This window comes from Chiloscyllium plagiosum, chromosome 27 (assembly GCF_004010195.1).
Source record: "Chiloscyllium plagiosum isolate BGI_BamShark_2017 chromosome 27, ASM401019v2, whole genome shotgun sequence".
NCBI lineage: Eukaryota > Metazoa > Chordata > Chondrichthyes > Orectolobiformes > Hemiscylliidae > Chiloscyllium > Chiloscyllium plagiosum.
The window spans coordinates 42914460-42934484 of record NC_057736.1 but is presented as its reverse complement, the minus strand read 5'-3'; the positions used below and the strand labels follow the sequence as shown (position 1 = coordinate 42934484).

General features: G+C 39.6%; 1 protein-coding gene across 2 annotated transcripts in view; it reads right to left on the bottom strand.

Moving 5' to 3' along the window:
* LOC122563751 (protein tyrosine phosphatase type IVA 2-like) overlaps positions 1–20025 on the bottom strand; it is a 128159-nt gene that overhangs the window by 65525 nt on the left and 42609 nt on the right. The gene's annotated exons all lie outside the window — the stretch shown is intronic.

Below are 20025 nucleotides of genomic sequence, written 5' to 3'. Positions count from 1 at the left end.
CCCCACCCCCACCCTCCTCTAGCTTATCTCTCCACCCTTCAGGCTCTCTGCCTTTATTCCTGATGAAGGGCTTTTGCCCGAAACATCGATTTTACTGCTCCTCGGATGCTGCCTGAACTGCTGTGCTCTTCCAGCACCACTAATCCAGAATTCAAAGTGGCAGCCTACTACCAGCTTGAATAGACGTGAGCAACAAGTGCTGGCCTGGCCTACAACACAGTTCTAGGAGGTACTGAATATACAATATATTTCTAAATTGTGCACCTCTATGCTTTCCATCCCTATTTCCTTTTACAAATTCTTATTTGTAGGAAGAGGGAATGGGTATGGGTGGATTGCTCTTCGGAGGGTCGGTGTGAATTTGTTGGGCCGAAGGGCCTGTTTCTACACTGTAATTAATCGAATCTAATCTAATTTATAGTACAATCTAACATATACATTACATTCAATGTTAAAAAGGGTTACCGGATGCATCTGTCAACCTGAAAGAAAACTCAAAGGAACAAAAACAAAATCGTGTGAACCAGAAATAGTGATAACAAGGGACTTAGCCATGTTACATCCCAGTTGATATTAAGAGAATTAAGTGCAGCAGTTTGGAAGTAAGATGAAGCAGAAACAGATGCTATTCTGAGTCAGACAATGCTGGTGAAAATTACCATTGATAACTAGATTGAAAATAAAAGGCTCAGAGAGGAAGTGAGAAGTGCACCAGTAAAGAGATAGTAAGAGCAGAGACTGGTTGCTAACATAAAAAGGCAACTCAGAAGACAGAGGTACTTCATAAGTCTTTACATCTGTCTTTACAAAGACTGATGTTACCAAAGTCACAGTGAAAGAGGAGTAACTTAGATAGGTAGGTGCTGGTGTAATGTTAATGTTAATGCTGGTGAACTAGTACCCCATAGAGCCAAGCAAATATTCTGAGGACTAAGTCCAAATCCCACTATGACAGCTGGAAGAATTTAATTTCAATTAAATGAATCTGGAATTGAAAACTAGTTGCAACAACGGTAAACATGAAACACTCTCAGATTACTATAAGAACCATATCTAGCTTACAAACACTGTTTAGGGAAGGAAATCTGTGGTCTTACCTGGTCTGGTCTACAAGAGTCCATATCCACAAAATGTGATTGACTGTTAACTGCCCTCTAAAATGCAAGCCCCTAGTTGCCCTGAACTGAGGGAGGGATCATAAATGCTAGCAAGCTCATTTTCCATTAAAACAAATGTAATAATAGATGGAATAAAAATGGATAAAAGCAAATGTGACAGAAAGACTGGTTATAGTATAAATTTAAGAAGCCACTGGGGCTGTATAGAATCCACCTGAGGATACCAAGGCAAAATTGTAAACAATCCTTCCATCCAAAGCAAGTATTTTCACCCTACCCACTCTGTCAAGGCCTTTTCAAGGAGAACTGGTACTTCTTGGAATTTTTCAATCCTCCTTAGATACAGGAGTGTGTCAGAGGACTTGACCATTGAAATGTTACAGCCTTCAAAAAAGTCTGCAACTCCAGGCCAGTTTAACCCCAGTGGTGGAATGGCTTTAAACACGATAAACCAGGTCAATAAACTAGCTATCATTTAAGACATATGGATTAATTAAGAGAAGCCAGCACTGATATGTTAAGAAAAATTATGTTTAACTAACTTGACTGAGTTTAAAGAGGTGAGAGAGGATTGATGACAGTAATGCTTTTGCATGGAATTTTAAAAGATGTCTGATAACATGCCACAGACATGCTGGTAGATTGAAACTGCTGAATAAAAGGGGTAGTGGACTGTGTAGATACCAAGTTGTCTGAATCACAATAAACAGAATACCAATGAACAATTTTGTTTTGGAATGGAGGATGATATGCATTGGGGGTTCCTGGGATAGGGTCGACATTTTAGTTTAGTTATTTAACCTGAGTATATAGGGCAATGTGTCAACATTTGCAGATGAAAAAACTTGAAAGTATGGAAACAGAGAAGAATAGTGATAAATCTCATGAGGACAGATACGGGGATACAATTTAATGCAGAAAGGTGTCAAATGCTACATTTAGGTAGGATGAATAAGGGATATATCAAAGGACACAGATTAAAAATGGGTCTATGCACACAAAGAACTCAGGTGGCAGGCTAGGTGGGAATAACAGAACAGTTGAAAAGTCATATGAGGTCCTGGGTTTCATAAATAGGCATAGAATTCAAAGCAAAGTTAGTTATTTTGAAAACTCTGTCTTCAACTGGAATATCATATGCAATTCCAAACCCTGCACTTGAGGAAGGAAGAGAAGACTTCAGATAGGGTGGAGAGAAGATTCTATGAGAATGGTTTGAGGAACAAGACACTCCATTTTTGTGGATAGACCAGAGAAGCTTGGACTTTTCTCAAGTAATGGTTGAGAGACTGACAGGTGCTCAAAATTATGAAAGGCCTTGACAGAGTGGGTAGGGTGAAAATACTTGCATTGAATGGAAGGATTGTGAACCAGAGGATACCAACTTGAAATGATTAACAAAAGATTAACTGTAACCTATGGAAAATGCCAGGGTTTAAAGATCTGAAATTCGTTGTCTGACAATGTGATGGAGGCAGATTCAACATGGCTTTCAACAATTAATTACATTTGCACCTAAAGAAAATAGATTTGTGCAGAAAAAGTTTGGACGAATGGGACAGAGAACTAGCACAGACATTACAGGCCAAAGAGTCTTCACGGTTCCTCAATCACTCTACATGATAACATGACTAGCAATTTACATTGTTAAAAATCACAACACCAAGTTATAGTCCAACAGGTTTATTTTGAATCACTAGCTTTCTGAGCACCGCTCCTTCATCAGGTGATATTTACACGTCAGTGCAATTACACCTTGCCTCAGTGGTGGTAATGGATCTTTACTTTTGCAATGTCAGCCTAATTGATATTCAGTTGCAAACAGTAAGACACTTTGTGCTGAGCTCCTTGCCAATTTGAGTTGATTTTCTCACTGTTTCAGCAGAAGTACATTATCTAGTTAGGTATAAGTTCAGTATTAGCAATGATCAAAAGCATAATATCGTCCATAATCCATGGTGCTTTGATGAAATATAGAACAGGATGTTCTGAGCTCGCAGACATCAACTGTAGGAAGCTTGAGGGCTCAGCAAGAAAAACTGTTTCTAAAATCTTTAAAACCGAATCCAACAAACTTTGTAGATTTACGAAAGGTAGCTAAAATGCTCTAATTCATCAGAAACAAGAAAACTCTTTGCTTTGGTATAAATTAAGCTCATTTCCGAGAACCTTCCCCCACACAAATTGTTTGCCACGAAGTATGTTTTTAGTAGCTAAATACATTACCAAAATCAGCCACTGTGTAATTTAAACACACTGGGATTCCCCCACTTCAGGCAAAAGTGAGGACTGCAGATGCAGAAAATCAGAGACCAGATTAGAGTGGTGCTGGAAAAGCACAGGTCAGGCAGCATCCAAGGAGCAGGAAAATTGACGTTTTGGGCAAATGCCCTTCATCAGGAATGAATGAAGAGCTTTTGCCCGAAATGTCGATTTTCCTGCTCCTTGGATGCTCCTGACCTGCTGTGCTTTTCCAGCACCACTCTAATCTTCCCCCACATACACAGTCTGTTCTGATATAATGCGATAATTCCATTCCCATGTGCTCCTGCGTTATAAGAAAGTCACTTAATAGCAGTACCATTTAAACCAACGGGACCAGAATCGCATTATAGCCAATTCAGATAAGGAGAGTTCATGTTCTACAAATAATGGTCTAAATTCTTGAGTCACACTGAAGAAACGAGTGTTATAGCAGAACCGACTGCATGCAGCTGACTTTGTGAAAGCTACATATGATCACATTTTTAAAGCTGTAATTAAAATTTTAGGTGTATAAGGTTTTTGAAAACAACAAGAATAAGTTGGCGTAATGATACCTGTTAACATAAATAAGAGCTTTCATTCAAAAAAAAAGTAATCTGCCACATCAACTGCCCCATCATTATGGATCACAATATTCATCACTGTACTTAACATTAGAATCATAGAAACCTACAGTGTGGAAGCAGGCCATTCAGCTCATCGACTTCACATCAACCCTATGAAGAGCATCCCACCCAAGCCTACCCCCCAAACCTATTCCCATAACCCTGCATTTCCCATGGCTAATCCACCTAGCCTGCACATCCATGGACACCATGGGTAATTTCACATGACCAATCCACGTAACACACAAAATTCTGGATTGTGGGAGAAAACCTGAGCCACCAGAGGAAATGCATGCAGACGTGGGGAAATTGTGCAAGGTCACACAGTCACCCAAGGCTGGAATCAAACCCAGTACCTGGCACTGTGAGGCAGTGGTGCTAATCAGTGAACAACCATGCTGCCTGTGTTTTGTTTTAAACTCAAATTAGTTTTTAAGGCTTGCTTCTTGGATTGACACTATAATTTCCATTTTCATGTCAACATCACAGTTCAAAAATAGAACATTACTATCTGGAGGTTTGACTGCAACCTCCTGGGTTAGTTTGGGAGATTCCCATACAGACCTGCTTGCTACACAGCTTTAAATGGTCAGTTTCCACTTTCCGTTAACAGAGACTGTAGAAAGACAGCTGCCAGGGCAGGGCAGGTGGACGAAGGTTGAACACCTGCTCAGGATCACGGGAGAAACTTATCTATGAAACTCTAGTTTGCATATTCATTTATGACCAGAAGGTCTGACACACTTAAAAGGTGCACTTTTAAAAACACAACTAGGATGGGGTTAAAGGAGGAATTATTGTCAGTGATCAAACATTAAGTACAACTGGTCTTTCACTTTGATCTTTTGAATTAGAATATTTTACCACCCTAGTCTAGCTTGGACAAGACTGGAAACTAAGCAATATAAGCTACTTGTGCATGACAACTCAATGCTGTCAGTTCTTTCTTCACAAAACATTCAAAAACATTTTTGTGAACAAACACCCAATAGCCTATGTTATAAACTCAAGTCAAACTTAAAAATTAAAATGTGCAAGCTCCAGCTTCCTAAGGAAGGGAAGAGGTAATGCAGTTCCCAATAAATGCATTAACCCAGTTATTAAAAGAAAGGAAAAGCTGCAATGAAGAAAGGTCATTTTGCAGATCAGGAGCCTGACATATTTTTGGCATACTGACAAGCACAGGTTCATGGTATTAAGCAACATTTTCCAGTTATTTGACAGAATCTGATTTAATGCTTCAATGGAATTGGAGCTGGTGTGGGAGGGCAAAGAGACAAATGTACAGAATAAACAGCAATGAAGAACAAATTAGGATACTTCACAGATCAGAACATGTTGCTGTCTTTAATCACTGTTAAAGATTTGTGTTCTCACTGGTGCTAAGTAAGGGACATTGAGACATAATTCTTTCAAGAAGTTGCAAAAACGTTTTTTGTTGCTTTACGTGACAGCAATGACCCATACAACTTTCTAGAAACTTCACATAGTTAAACTGGTAATAAGATCGATAAATGATGTATGATTTATCATGCAAGCGGTAATTAACAAACTAAAACCACATTTGAAGTTTCAGATGTTTTCTAGTTCTGCTGGCTATGTTAACACCTAAAAGAAAAGACACTTCAGATTAAACTATTTATTCCAAATTTCTATTCAAGTCAATGTAAAATTCTTGATACTTTGGGTGAAATCCATTTGACTCCTTGTTTTGAGCCCAAATACAGAATGCACGAAGCATTTGTATTGAGGCTTAGAAGAGCAGTATCTGACTGAAGGCACTGGTCTGGTGACATAAATGAAAGCTTTTGCACTTCAAGTTCTACTTGTTGCACTTCACATTCCAGTTTTGTTGGAGGCTATTAGTACAAGGGCAGAGTACAACCACAATTAGGAACACAGCACAGCAGTTAACTGTTCTATTAATTCCCCAGACTCTCGTTATCCAATCTCACTGCAGGAAACCTGACCCTATGCATATTGTAAATACAGAACTATAAAAAGGAAGAGAAAGATTAGATCTACACACACACACACACACACACACACAAACTAAATAGTAGAGCAATATCCTATAAATTGCTATGGATATTTACATTAGAACTAATGTTGATAGCTTAGCATTATCACAGGCCAAGCTGTAGCTGCTACATTGTGGTTTCCTTCACGTTAACTTCATCTTATTACTTCTATTCTCTACTATTTCATGGGTTGAGACTGTTACTGGCAAGGCATACATTTGTTGCTCACCCCTAAATGTCCTTTACCAGGAGGCTTGCTCAGTCATTTCAGACAAACAATTAGTCTGTCCTACATGTGACTCCAGGCAAACAGACCAAGTAAAGATGGCAGATTTCCTTCCCTAAAGGACATGTATTTTTAATTCATTCAGGGATGTCGGCTTCATAGGCTGGGCTGTCACTTGTTGCCCATCCCTAATTGCCTTAGTGATGGTGGTGGTGGGCTGCTTTCTTAAACCACTGCAGTCCATTTGATGTGGTAAGACTTTTAGGGAAGGAGTTCCAGAATTTTGATTCAGCAACAGTAAAGGATCAGACTTCCAAATCAGGATGGAGAGCAGCTTGGAGAACTTGCAAACTTTGGTGCCCCCATGTATACCCATTCCCTCGTCCTTCTAGATGGTATTGGTTTGGAACGTGCAAAGGAGCTGTGGTGAATGAGTGTTGCAACAATAAATATTCACCTCATCGCCATCATTCTAGAAAAGTAGCTTCCACATCCACTTTTTTTGAAAACTGAATTTAATATCTACCTGCAGCTTTGCAGGACTTTGAATCCATGCCCCTTCCACCCAGAGCTTGAATGTGCCTGGGCCTCTCACTCACTAGTCAAGTAATATTACTACTGCCTGCCCTCAAGCAGAACGCTTGCAGTTCATACAATTTTTAATTCTCATATTTGAAAACCTCCCATGGCACTATTTCCACCAAATGAAAAGATACATTTCAAGGGCAAGAATATTACATGTAAAACAGAATGTAGAAGTGCATCCCTTGAAGGCTAGAAGAGTAATTGTCATGAGTTCTTGGAAGATGGGCCAGAGATTCTGGGCCATAGATTGCAAACAGCAATTAAAATGATGTCATGTTTGGTGGCTCCAGGACTTTTGAGAGTCCATGGCAGCTTAAATGTGCAGTTTTTAAAGACTATTTTGACATCTTTAAGAGCACCAAGTCCCAAGATAGAATCTGAAAACTTCCAATTTTTACAAAGATTATTTAAAATAATTTCTACATATCCACTTTGAATAAAATTGTTTACACCTTGTTCTAACCTACTTCATGGTGCACTGCAGCTTTTGAAAAGCATGAGCCAGAGTTGGGAAGCCCATCACACTAAATATTTTCTTACAATACAGATCATTCTGTTATAACACGATTGACAAACTGGAGACATTGCTTCTAAAGTGCGAATTTTTAAACGTGTTGGCTCTAACGCATTTACATCGCCTATTCTTTGAAGCAATGGTTCCTAAGCACAATTTTGCCGTTAGGCGGGGTTGCACAAGATTGCAACTATCGTGTTACAGAAGAACTACCTGTATAAAGCTCTGACTTGAAAGTACTAAAAGCTCATTTGCAGATCACCACCCAGAGACACTCAAAGCATGACAAGTATTCAGCTCATGAGCAAAACTACTACAGAGGAACCGCGATTATCCGAAGTACACGGGTGGGCGGTATTTCATTCCGTTAATCGAATGCCGGATAACAGTTTAGCCAAGAACTGGGACCAGGCAATCTTGCCAGATAATCTGATATTTGGATAATCAAATGCCAGATGATTGAGGTTCCACTGTACTTCATTCCAGTGCACAAACTTTGAGAAAGCACTGTATTTAACATAGCTGAGTATAATGCTGTAGGCACCTGTTTTAGAATGTATGCATCGACCTACTGAATCATGCACTCAAGTCGTTGCTTCATTATCTCATTAATTGGCTTAACAATTTATTTGAGCACAAACAGCAATGGTATTAGCAATGATTTCAAACAAGGCTACAAATAAACAGCAGTATTCCCAGCTGGAATGGAAATACAGGAGAAGCTGGCCTAATCACATCTAATCAAAGTGGAATTTATTTTATGTGCATAATTTGTATGCAACTATCTTCCCTTCCTTGCACTTTGCTGGAGAAAATCACCCTAACTTTGTTGATGCAGTTTTAGTAGAGAGCTTTTGCTGTACTTCAGACACTCTTTACATGATCTGTTTTGCTGTAGTGTGCTGTTTAAACAGACTTTGCTAGGAAATTGTTTACTTTGAATCCTGTTGCAAGTCCTACTCCACCTCGAACTCACTGCCCAACACAGGCATCAATAGAGACTTTGTTCTAACATTATGGGGTAATTCATCCTCAGCTTTTTTTTCCCCCAGGCGGTGGAGTCAGTGCCCCAATTAAAACATTGGAGTCACAATGTGGATCTTAGTGTACAGCCTTCCACAACTTAACCATTACGGAAAGAGATATAGACAATGTGCAAAAATAGTATAAAAAGCACCCCAAGTTTACTTCAGGTATGCATAACAGAAGAGGTATAAATTATGATGAGCAGAGCTATTGGCTTAATTTACAGATGGAACTTTTAAATGTCTATTTAGTTAGCAGTTTCTTAAATGGAACCAAGCACACACACTTATTAATTGCAGGTACCAAGTTAAAAAAATGAACTAAACAAAATTTTGAATTTCACACAACAGAATCATTGTTTAAAGAAATGAATATTTCAGATTCCAACAGCAACCAATTTGTGTTCACAACCTAGCAGATTTTTAGATCATAGAATCCCTACAATGTGGAAACAGGCCAGTCAGCCCAACAAGTCCACACCAACCCTCTGGAAGAGCATCCCACCCAAACCCACTCCCCTACCCTATCCCTGTCACCCCACATTTCCCATGGCTAACCCACCTAGCCTAATGGACACTATGGGTAATTTTGCACGGCCAATCCACCTAACCTGCATGTTTTTGGACTGTGGCTGGAAACTGATATAGACATGAGGAGAACGTGCAAACTCCACACAGACAGTTGCCAAGGGCGAGATTGAACCCGGGTCCCTGACACTGAGGCAGCAGTGCTAACTGAGCCACCATGCTGCGCATCAGATCATTGGAGGATTCTGGACAAAACTGTACCAGGTCTGTATATCAGCATTTTAAATACTGAAGCAGAGCTTAATTTTAGCAGTTATATTTAACTTCCAAGTCTCCGATTCTGTTGAGAGTGAGAATTCAGTCATAATGGCATATGCGGACATGTGGCCCAAAATATATACCAATTCTCAGTACAGTACTTGTCACTCTCACTCCCCATTGTATTTCCATGGCTCTAGAACTTACTTTTCCTCAAGTGCCTGTCCAGTTCCTATTAATGTCATTGATTATCTCTACTTCCACCATCCTCAACCACACCACATTTCACACCATTATCAAGTTGCTGTGAAGCACAAATTTAGACCTCTGGAAAATATATAACAGCACATCATAACTGATTGCTAATTGTTGCACTTAAATTTTCTAATTCTCAGTTACACACCAATTGTCAAAAGAAACAGCATTAGCCTAAAAGCCAAAGTTTTCAAAGCCAAAGTGGTAATATTTTAGAGAACCTTAAATCAGCAGGGTTGTAGTTACACAGGTTGGCAAAGAACAAGCTACAACTTGTCTGATGGTGCATCCTACCTTCTGGTACTTTCAACTTTTACATAACACAGTCTTTCCAGTCCTTATGCTGCCAACTGCATTCACACGCAGTACAGGACTACTATTGCAGGATTCCACCTTCATCTTTCTCGAAACATCCATTAAAAAGATACACGTTGTGAATAATTAAATCTCTCATTTAGATGACATTCATCAATTGTGACCATCGGTGATGACTACACTTCACATAGTGGAGGTTGACTTGGGAACACAGGAAAAGAAAAATGCTTCTCAGCCACTCAAGGCTGTTCTGATCTTCACCTCAACCGCATTTCTAAGCCTTGGCATCATATCTCTTGACGTCTGCATCCATCAGATACCTAACCAATCTTGAGATTTCAAAACTTCAACTCTCTCAGCATTTGGTAGAGAGTTCCAAACTTCTACTACCTTGTTCCAATGTGTTGAGGCTATAATGTTCAGAATTATCCCAGAGTTCTAGACTCTCTTAGTGGAATAAATGTATGTGCTTTGTCACACCCTCAGTAAAACCACAAAAACCTCGAATAATTGCTCCTCAGCCTTCTACAGTATTGTAAACTGTAGCAAGAACTTCAATGGAACAGACATATTGATGAAGTGTGGGCGGAATGGTGGCAGTTGAAGTTCAATGCAAAGTGTGAAGTGATACATTTTGATAAGAAAAACAGTGATAAAACAAATTAAAGGGCACAACAATTACAGGAAAGCAGGAGCTGAGGAAGGTAGGTAAATATGTGCACAACTCAAAAGTGGCAGGACTGGTGAAAGCAGTATTAATAAAGCAGGCTTTAATAATAGGGGCACAGGGTATAAGAGCAAGGAGTCTATACTGAATTTCTGTAAGACACAAGCTCAGTCTCAGCTATAATCTTATATCCATTTCTCGGGATGGGGGAGAACGAAGGAGAATGCAACGATATTGGACAGTGTGCAGAAGAGGTTTATGGGAATGTTTCCAGGGATAGGGAATTTCAGTTATGAAGACAGATCAGAAGAAGCTGCAAATGCTGTTTTTGGAGATGAGAAAGCTGAGAGTAGTTCCAACTGAGGTAATCGAATTCATTAGGGATCCTGGAGATTCAGTGGTAGAAAAGTTTCCACTCATGAAAGGATCAAGGACAAGAGGGCACAGGTTTAAAAGTAAAAGAAACAAAAAAGGTATATGAAAGAAAAATTGTGTTTGCAACAAGTGTCAAATACATTGCTTGATATTGTGGCAGAAATGTCCAGCTCAGAAGGGAATCAGCATGAGGATGGCACTAGGTGAGATGCTATTTTGGAGAGTTGGTATAGGCATAACAGGCTGAGTGGCTTCCTTCTGCACTGCAAAAAAACACCTGTGATTCTCTAATGTATAAGTAACTGTTCCCTTTGCCTTTAAACTTCTGTATCATTTGTAGTCAATCTTCACTACACCCCTTTTGAACCTACCATTCCTTTTCTGGTGCAGTTTTAAGAACTGAATGACCGTGCCCACCCTCTAGCTAATAGGGAAAGATTTGTTAATTTGCTTACTTCTTTGTTTCCACTATAAATATATTTATTAACATATCTACTCTGAAAAGAAATAGTATCATCTAAACTGTCTCTAATGTAGGAATGGAATAAAGTGAACAGTGAATCTGATAATTCAAATCACCACATTTGTATTGAGGAATATGCCGACGTGCGTATTCCCTTGGGAAGGGAAATAGTTGCTGCATTGGGAGCTGACCAAATGACACATTTCAACCAATAATTTAAGTCCCAATAAAACTGCACCAAAAGAAAAGTAAAAAAAATTTTATGTTATCATGCTGAGGTCTTTCACAGCAGATTCCAACTGCTCTGCATCTCTTCCTTCACATTGTGAAAAGACAATATTAGAACATAGAACGTAACAGTGCAGGACAGGGCTTTTGGCCCTCGATGTTGCACAGATCTGTGGAACTAATCTGAAACTTATCAATCCTACACTATTCCATTTTCATCCATGTGTGTATGGAATGACCATTTAAATGCCCTTAAAGTTGGCGAGTACACTACAATTGCAGGCAGTGCGTTCCACGCCCCACTACTCTGAGTAAAAAAAACTATCTCTGACATCTGTCCTATATCAATCACCCTCAATTTAAAGCTATGTCCCCATATGCTTGCCATCACCATCTGAGGAAAAAGGCTCTCACTGTCCAACCTATCTAACCCTCTGATTATCTGATAGGTCTCAATTAAGTCACTTAAGGAAGTTTCCACATCCACTCAATTAAGGAAGTTTCCACATCCTTCATACAATGCAGTGACCAGAACTGTACGCAATACTCCAAGTGCAGCCACACCAGAGTTTGTGCAGCTGCAGCAAGACCTCATGGTTCCAAACTCAAGTCCTCTCCTAATAAAAGAGAACATGCGCCATCTTAACAACCATATCAACCTGAGTGGCAACTTTCAGGGACACAGATCTCTCTGCTCATCGACATGACCAGGAAACTTACCATTAGCCCAGTACTCTTTGCTCCTTCCAAAGTGAATCACCTTACACTTTTCTGTATTTGCCACCTGTCAGCCAGCTCTGCAGCTTACCTATGTCCCTCTGTAGCACTATCCACAACTCCACCGACCTTCGTGTCATCTGCAAATTTACTAACCCATCGTTCTACACCCTCATCTAGGTAATTTATAAAAATGATAAAAAGCAGTGGCCCCAAAACAGATCCTTGTGGCACACTACTAGTAACTGAACTCCAGCATGACCATTTCCCATCAACCACCAACCTCTGTCTTCTTTCAGCTAGCCAACTTCTGATCCAAACCACTAAATCACGCTCAATTTCATGCCTCCATATTTTGTGCAATAGCCTACGGCAGGCAAACTTATCAAACGCCTTACTGAAATCCATATATGCCACATTAACTGCTTTACCCTCATTCACTTGTTTGGTCACCATCTCAATAAGGTTTGTGAGGCATGAGCTTCACAAAACCGTGCTGACTAGCCCTAATCTACTTATTCCTTTCTAGATGATTATAAATCCTATTTCTTATAACCTTTTCCAACACTTTTCCCACAACCGAAGTAAGGCTCACTGTTCTATAATTTCCAGGGTTGTCCCTACTCCCCTTCTTGAACAAGGGAACAACATTGGCTATCCTCCAGTCTTTTGGCTCTATTCCTGTAAACAATGCTGACAAAGATCAAAGTCAAAGACTCTGCAATCTCCTCCTTGGCTTCCCAGAGAATCCTAGAATAAATTCCATCCGGCCCAGGGAATTTACAGATTTTCACACTTTCCAGAATTGCTAACACCTCCTCCCTGTGAACCTCAATCCCATCTAATCTAGTAGCCTGTATCTCAGCATTCTCCTCAACAACACTGGAAAAAGACAATGTGAATACTGATGAAAAATATTCATTTGGCACTTCCCCTATCTCCTCAGACTCTACACACATTAGAAATGGACTCATTCGCTATGAGACTATTTTAAGCACAGTTTAAAAGATGAAGCCATTTCTAAGCATATTGGTTCAATATATTGTTTTTGAGAAAGGTCTTCGTTAGACCAGAATTTAGCGCTAAGGGTGCTTTTTCAGGATTGTACAAATTCAGATTTGCCGCAGATATCTACCAAGACTCAGTGATATAAGACATCTGCTGACTTGCTCCTTATAGAAGTCTATACCCCCCTCCCTTGTATCTAAGCATAGCAGCGTGATTCAGGATTCTGAGAATGAAACCATCTCACTCACAATCAGAATTTGGCATGTCATATTTGCAAATTTCTTTCACATCTCCAAAGTAGGGATCGATTAATACAACTGAGTATCACTTTGCCTATGTGAACTGCTTTATTCCAAACTAGGTGAAAAATGCAGAATACACTGAAGAGACTACTGCAGACAAAATTCTGTTATTTTGTTGTGAATACTTGATGTTAAAAAATCTCTGAAGAGAAGTGTTGACAGCCTTACAGTGTGCAGTGGCTAACCATTTTGGCTTTGGTCTTGCTTTTTAAAAGCCATTTGTTTTTCTCTGCTTGTCAACAGTAGGTGTTAGGTGCCTCTTGAATGTCCAGACATTGTTAATCAACTGCCTGAAAGCCAAGACAAGTGTCAATAACCATTCACCTACTAGTGAAATCACAACATTTTTATTCAAAACACATTTCAAAAATAATTTATGCCATTGTCTTTTGATGGGGAAAATGGGCAAAGAGTTTGAAACTGCAACAAAAGACCAAACAAAGAGTCTCCCAACTACTTTCACAGAGACTGCATTTTAGTTTTTTTTATTCACTTGTGCGAGGTGGACAACGTTGGCTGGCCAGCATTTATTGTCTGTCCCTACTTGCCCTTGAGAAGGTGGTAACAAGCTGCTTTCTTGAACTGCTGCATTCCACATGGTAGACCATCAATGCTCTTAGGGATGGAATTCCAGGATTTTGACTCAGACAGTGAAGAAACAGCAATATATTTCTAAGTCAAGTGAGTGGCTTGGAGGATACTTGCTGGTAGTGGTGGCCCCATATGCCTGCTGCCCTTGTCTTTCTAGATGGAAGTGATTGAGGATTTGGAATGTGTCGTCTAAGAATCTTTAGTGAACTTCTGCATCTTGTAAACAGTACGCATTGCTGTTACTGACCATTGGCAGAGGGAGTGAATGTTTGTGGATGTGATGCCAATCAAGGGGGCTGCTTTGTCTTGAATACTCTCAAACTCAGTGTTATTGAAGTTGCACCAATTTGCATCCAGACAAATGGGGACTACTCCATCACAGTCCTGACTTGTGCCTTGTAGATAATGGAGAGGCTTTGGGGAGTGAAGAGTTGAGTTACTCGTGCAGTATTCCGAGCATCTGACCTCTTCTTGAAGCCACTATGTTTATATGGTGAGTCCAGTTGAATGTCTGGTCAATGGTAACCCCAAGGATGTTGATAGTGGAAGATTCAGTGATGTTAATACCACTCAATGGCTAACTTGTCTATTATTGAGAGATGGGCAATGCCGGTCATTTGTGGGGTGCGAATGCTACTTGCCACTTGTAAGCCCAAGCCTGGCTATTGTCCAGAACATGTTGCATTTGAACATTGACTTCTACAGTGTGTGAACATTGCATATTCATTCATCAGTGAACATCCCACCCTCTGATGGAAGGAAGGTCATTGATGAAGCAACTGAAGATGATTTGAACTAGGACACCACCCTTAGCATCTCCTGCAAAGATGGCCTGCAGCTGAGATGAATGACCAACAACCACGACCATCTTACTATGTGACCCTTATGACTCCAATTAGCAGAGCGTTTGCCCCAATACCCATTAACTCCAGCTTTGCTTGTGCTCCTTGATGCCATACTTAGTCGAACGTGGCGTTGATGTCAAAGGCTATCACTCTCACCTCACCACTGGAATTCAGCTCTTATGTCCATGTTTGAACTAAGGCTGCACTGAGGTCAGGAGCTGAATGGCCCTGGTGGAATGCAAACTGTGCGTCACGGAGCGTGTTATTGCTGAACAGGTGCTGCTTGATAGCACTATTAGATTAGATTAGATTCCCTACAGTGTGGAAACAGGCCTGTCGGCCCAACAAGCCCACACCGACCCTCCGAAGAGTAACCCACCAAGACCCATTTCCCTCTGACTAATGCACCTAACCTATGGGCAATTTAGCCTGGCCAATTCACCTGACCTGCACTTCTTTGGACTGTGGGAGGAAACCGGAGCACCCGGAGGAAACCCACGCAGACACGGGGAGAACGTGCAAACACCATACAGACAGTTGTCCGAGGCTGGAATCAAACTGGGACCCTGGTGCTGTGAGGCAGCAGTTGATGACACCTTCCGTCATTTTACTGATGACTTAAATTTAAAAGGATAAATATAAATTTGAAATTGAAATCCTGATGTATTCCTTCAAAAAAAAAAAGCTCTTGGGGGGGGGGAAAAGAGTGATTTTAAAATGCAAAAGTCAGTGAGACACATTTGTGATTTTAAACAAAATATTCAAATATAAAAGATTTTATTGGGTTCTCTCGGGATAAATTACTGAATTTTTTTATTAAATGCACTGGTTTACTTGTTACCCAACATACAGGCTATTTAGCCCAAACAGCCCAGTAATGGTTTAGTGTAGGCTCATTCAGTCTTTCATTGTCAGATTAATCAAAGAAAATTACAGCACTGCAACAGGCCCTTCAGCCCTCCAAGCCTGCGCTGATCCAGATCCTCCATCTGGACCTATTTTCCAAGGATCTTTATCCTTCTGCTCCTTGCCCATTCATGTATCTGTCTAGATACATCTTAAATGATGCTATAGTGCCCGCCTCTACTTACCTCACTTCGATTTAATCTGCTTGCTTAGCATCTGTTAAATGCATTAACCACTCCCTACAGTACGAAGTAACATATCTTCACAGTTTCTAGGTAGAGAATTTTTATTTCCTCAATTGATTTCAGGATAACTACATTCTATTCAGTTCTACCCTTCCCTCCATGCAGAAACATTTTGCATTCATTCCATCAAACCCTTGATTAATTTTAGAAGGCCCCCCACTAAGTAACCCCTTAAGCCATTTTAAGAACAGAAACATAGCCTTTCCTGACAGATTATAACCAAACATTTTGTGATGACCTTATTCAACTGCATTGCTACTTACTGTAGTGTATTTGTCCTCCCAGATTGCCTTTCTCCTCAATCCTATTCAAATTTTTATTTTTCAAGAATGCAACCTCCTCGTCTTTCTTACTAATGTGTAATACTTCACTCATCGATGTAGAAATTTATACGCCAATTACAGTAAAATAACTACGGTAAAATAAATATAAGCATGCCTTCTTGCAACTTGTTACAAGCTTCCTCAATATTACACTTATCCATATAAATGAAAAGTCACTTCAAGTAAGCTGTAAAATGCAAATCAAATCTAAAGAGTTAAAGTTTTAAGGTCCTCAGATCAATGCGTAAATTTCAGGCTCACAACCATCTAAAACCTGCATTTATATAGCACCTCCCACAACCTCAGTACAGTCAGTTCTTCTATAATGCGATGGTTGCATTCTTGTGCACTCCTGCATTATAGAAAAATCATGCTTTAGAAACAGCACTTAAAGTATTGGCACTGTCATCGTGTTACAGCCAACACACTTTTTAAATCTTTGCACTTTTAGAAACAGTACTCCAATTCGTTAATTGTGCTAGTGAATTCGCGTTGATGAAACATGCATTTTAACAGAACGACCAATACATCATAAAGCACTTTACAGGCAAAGGACCTGAAAATGTAGTCACAACAGCAATCACTACAGCCAATTTACACAAAGCAATAAGATAATAGGCACATAAATTGATTGAAGAATAAATATTCAATAGGATGGGGGAAAACTCTCCAGCTACTCTTCAAATGGTGTCATAGAAGCTTTCATGCAAGAAAGTCTTGAGTAATACTTCTCTAAAATGGAGGCACATTAAGTACCACCCAGATTAGATTCTACACTCAAGTCTCTGGAATGGAACAGACTGATAATCTGACTGAAATTAGATGTGAGGCTAAATTGAAAACAATATTTTCTCCTTGCTGTATGTAACCAAAGCATTTGTTTTTCTTCTTTTTCATGGGATGTGGGCATCACTGGCAAGGCTAACATTTTTTGCCTGTCTCTAATCGACCTTGAACTAAGATGCTAAGCTATTTGAAGGCAGTTAAGAGTCAAGCATATTGCTGTCGGTCTGAAGTCACACGTAGGGCAGACCAGACAAGGATGGCAGATTTCCTTCCTTAAAGGACATTAGACAAAAATTAAAGATCAATGACTCAAAGATTCATTACTCAAAACTTCTACATGCACAGAGAGAAAATCTCAAATTTCATGCATACATAATAAGTCATTGCTTGGAACTATGTACTTTGAATTCAGCATTCTTCAAGTTGTGGGCATACAAGAACTAAAAATATATTTTCCAGTGCAATCAAACTGAATGTATTTAGTACCCACCAAAACGCAGGTATAAATGCAAATTTTTTAAAAGGCGTAGTTAGCCTGAGAAGCTTTGATTATAAAACTTTCTGGTATAAATTCAATTCACCATAAATCATGCCATGACTGCCACGATACAATGTGAATGCTGATTGTTGGTCTATCATTGTTTTTGGTTATGCTTTTAGTTATGCCTTTACGAACATTTTTGAATTTCACTATCAACTTTCATAATAGAAACTAGTCAAAACTTTACAAAGTCCTACTTTTCACTAAGTTTCATCTTGTACTTTCAGAAAAGTTACATTTATGAACTAGCAGTAGACAACCTACAACTATTAAAAAAAAATCATTCATGAGCGAGACCTACCACACTTCCAAAGAATTAATCAGTAATCACTCAGAGTAGAGATACAATCTATTCAAAGAGTCTGAAGTTCCAGTGACTTTGTTGGCACAGATTCTTAATTACTTATAAATGCACAATGGACACGCCAAGCCACAGAGACCCTATTCATACAGAACAATTCATTGGCACTAAAATAGTAAAATTACAGGGTAAACAGAGCTCATCACCAGTACAAAAATAGCCTAGGCAGACTGAATAGAGAGTGAGCAAATCTAAAAGAACTGTCTGAGCCGCCGCTGTGGGCTGATGGAATTTAACAGCAGCAAAACGTGAGCCAGAACTTCCAGTGAAAGCAGTTTGCAATGACTCCCATGACCATTGTTAGTGCCAATAAAAATTAACTATTTGGAAGACATTGAAAAAACCCCAAAATTTATCAAATTCTGAAAAGATTTAAAGACTAAAAACCATTCTTAGTACAGGAACATTTATTTTTACACTTTTCAGAGGGAAACAGTCCTCAATCAAATTTGTCTCTTAAAATAATCATTGTGTTTTAGGCCTTTCTGCTACAACATATGTTGAAAGACAACAGAAGCTAAGGTTTTCTCATTTGAAATTATTCATCAGCAAGATTAAATATATTTATATTCAATGCACGGATTTTCAAAGAGAACGGGACTTTTTCCTTCCCTGAGAAGATGATGATGAGTCACCTTAAGAACTGCTGAACAGAAACCATTATTGTTAGAAAGAAAGCTCGGGCAAAGCAGGTGGGTACAAAGAGATTTGAACACAAAATCACAAGAAATAAATACTGATTTTGAAAGAATTACAGTGTACATCTCCTAGAATAAAATAAGAGTTCAAAGGATTAAATTATCAGGACAGGTTCTGTAAACGTGGCTTGAGCTTTCCTATTAAAATGATTAAAGGATTCAAAAGGGTACAAGCACAATGCTTCAATGGGGAAATCCAGAATAATGAGTCATCGTACTAAAATTGCAGGTCCACAGTGAAGGGGTGATATTTGTTACAGACCAGGCCTAGCTGCCTCAAAATGTATTAAGATAGTCTAAGCCTTAACTTTTTCTTACTTTAAAGTAAGTGTAAGGTGGTGTGTTCTGGATGCAATTTGATTGATCAGACTGCCACAGTTGAAACAAAACACACCTTATACATATACTAATTAAAATACAGACAAAACAAAATTGGCTTAATTGTAACTCAATTGAAATGCTTAACGACTACTAATTAACTGTTCCAATATAGTAACAATCCATAAACACATCCTTGACAAAGGCAAATTCAATAGACAATAGGTGCAGGAGTAGACCATTCTGCCCTTCGAACCTGCACCACCATTCAATATGATCATGGCTGATCATCCTTAATCAGTATCCTGTTCCTGCCTTATCTCCATAACCCTTGATTCCACTATCCTTGAGAGCTCCATTCAACTCTTCCTTAAGCGAATCCAGAGACTGGGTCTCCACTGCCCTCTGGGGCAGACCATTCCACACAGCCACCACTCTCTGGGTGAAGAAGTTTCTCCTCATCTCTGTCCTAAATGGTCTACCCCGTATTTTTAAGCTGTGTCCTCTGGTTCGGCACTCATCCATCAGCGGAAACATGTTTCCTGCCTCCAGAGTGTCCAATGCTTTAATAATCTTCTACGTCTCAATCATATCCCCTCTCAGTCTTCTAAACTCAAGGGTATACAAGCCCAGTCGCTCCAGTCTTTCAGTGTAAGGTAATCCCGCTATTCCAGGAATTGACCTCGTGAACCTACACTGCACTCCCTCAATAGCCAGAATGTCTTTCCTCAAATTCGGAGACCAGAACTGCACATAGTACTCCAGGTGTGGTCTCACCAGGGCCCTGTACAGCTGCAGAAGAACCTCTTTGCTTCTATACTCAATCCCTCTTGTTATAAAGGCCAGCATGCTATTAGCCTTCTTCACTACCTGCTGTATCTGCACGCTTACCTTCATTGACTGGTGTACAAGAACACCCAGATCTCTCTGTACTGC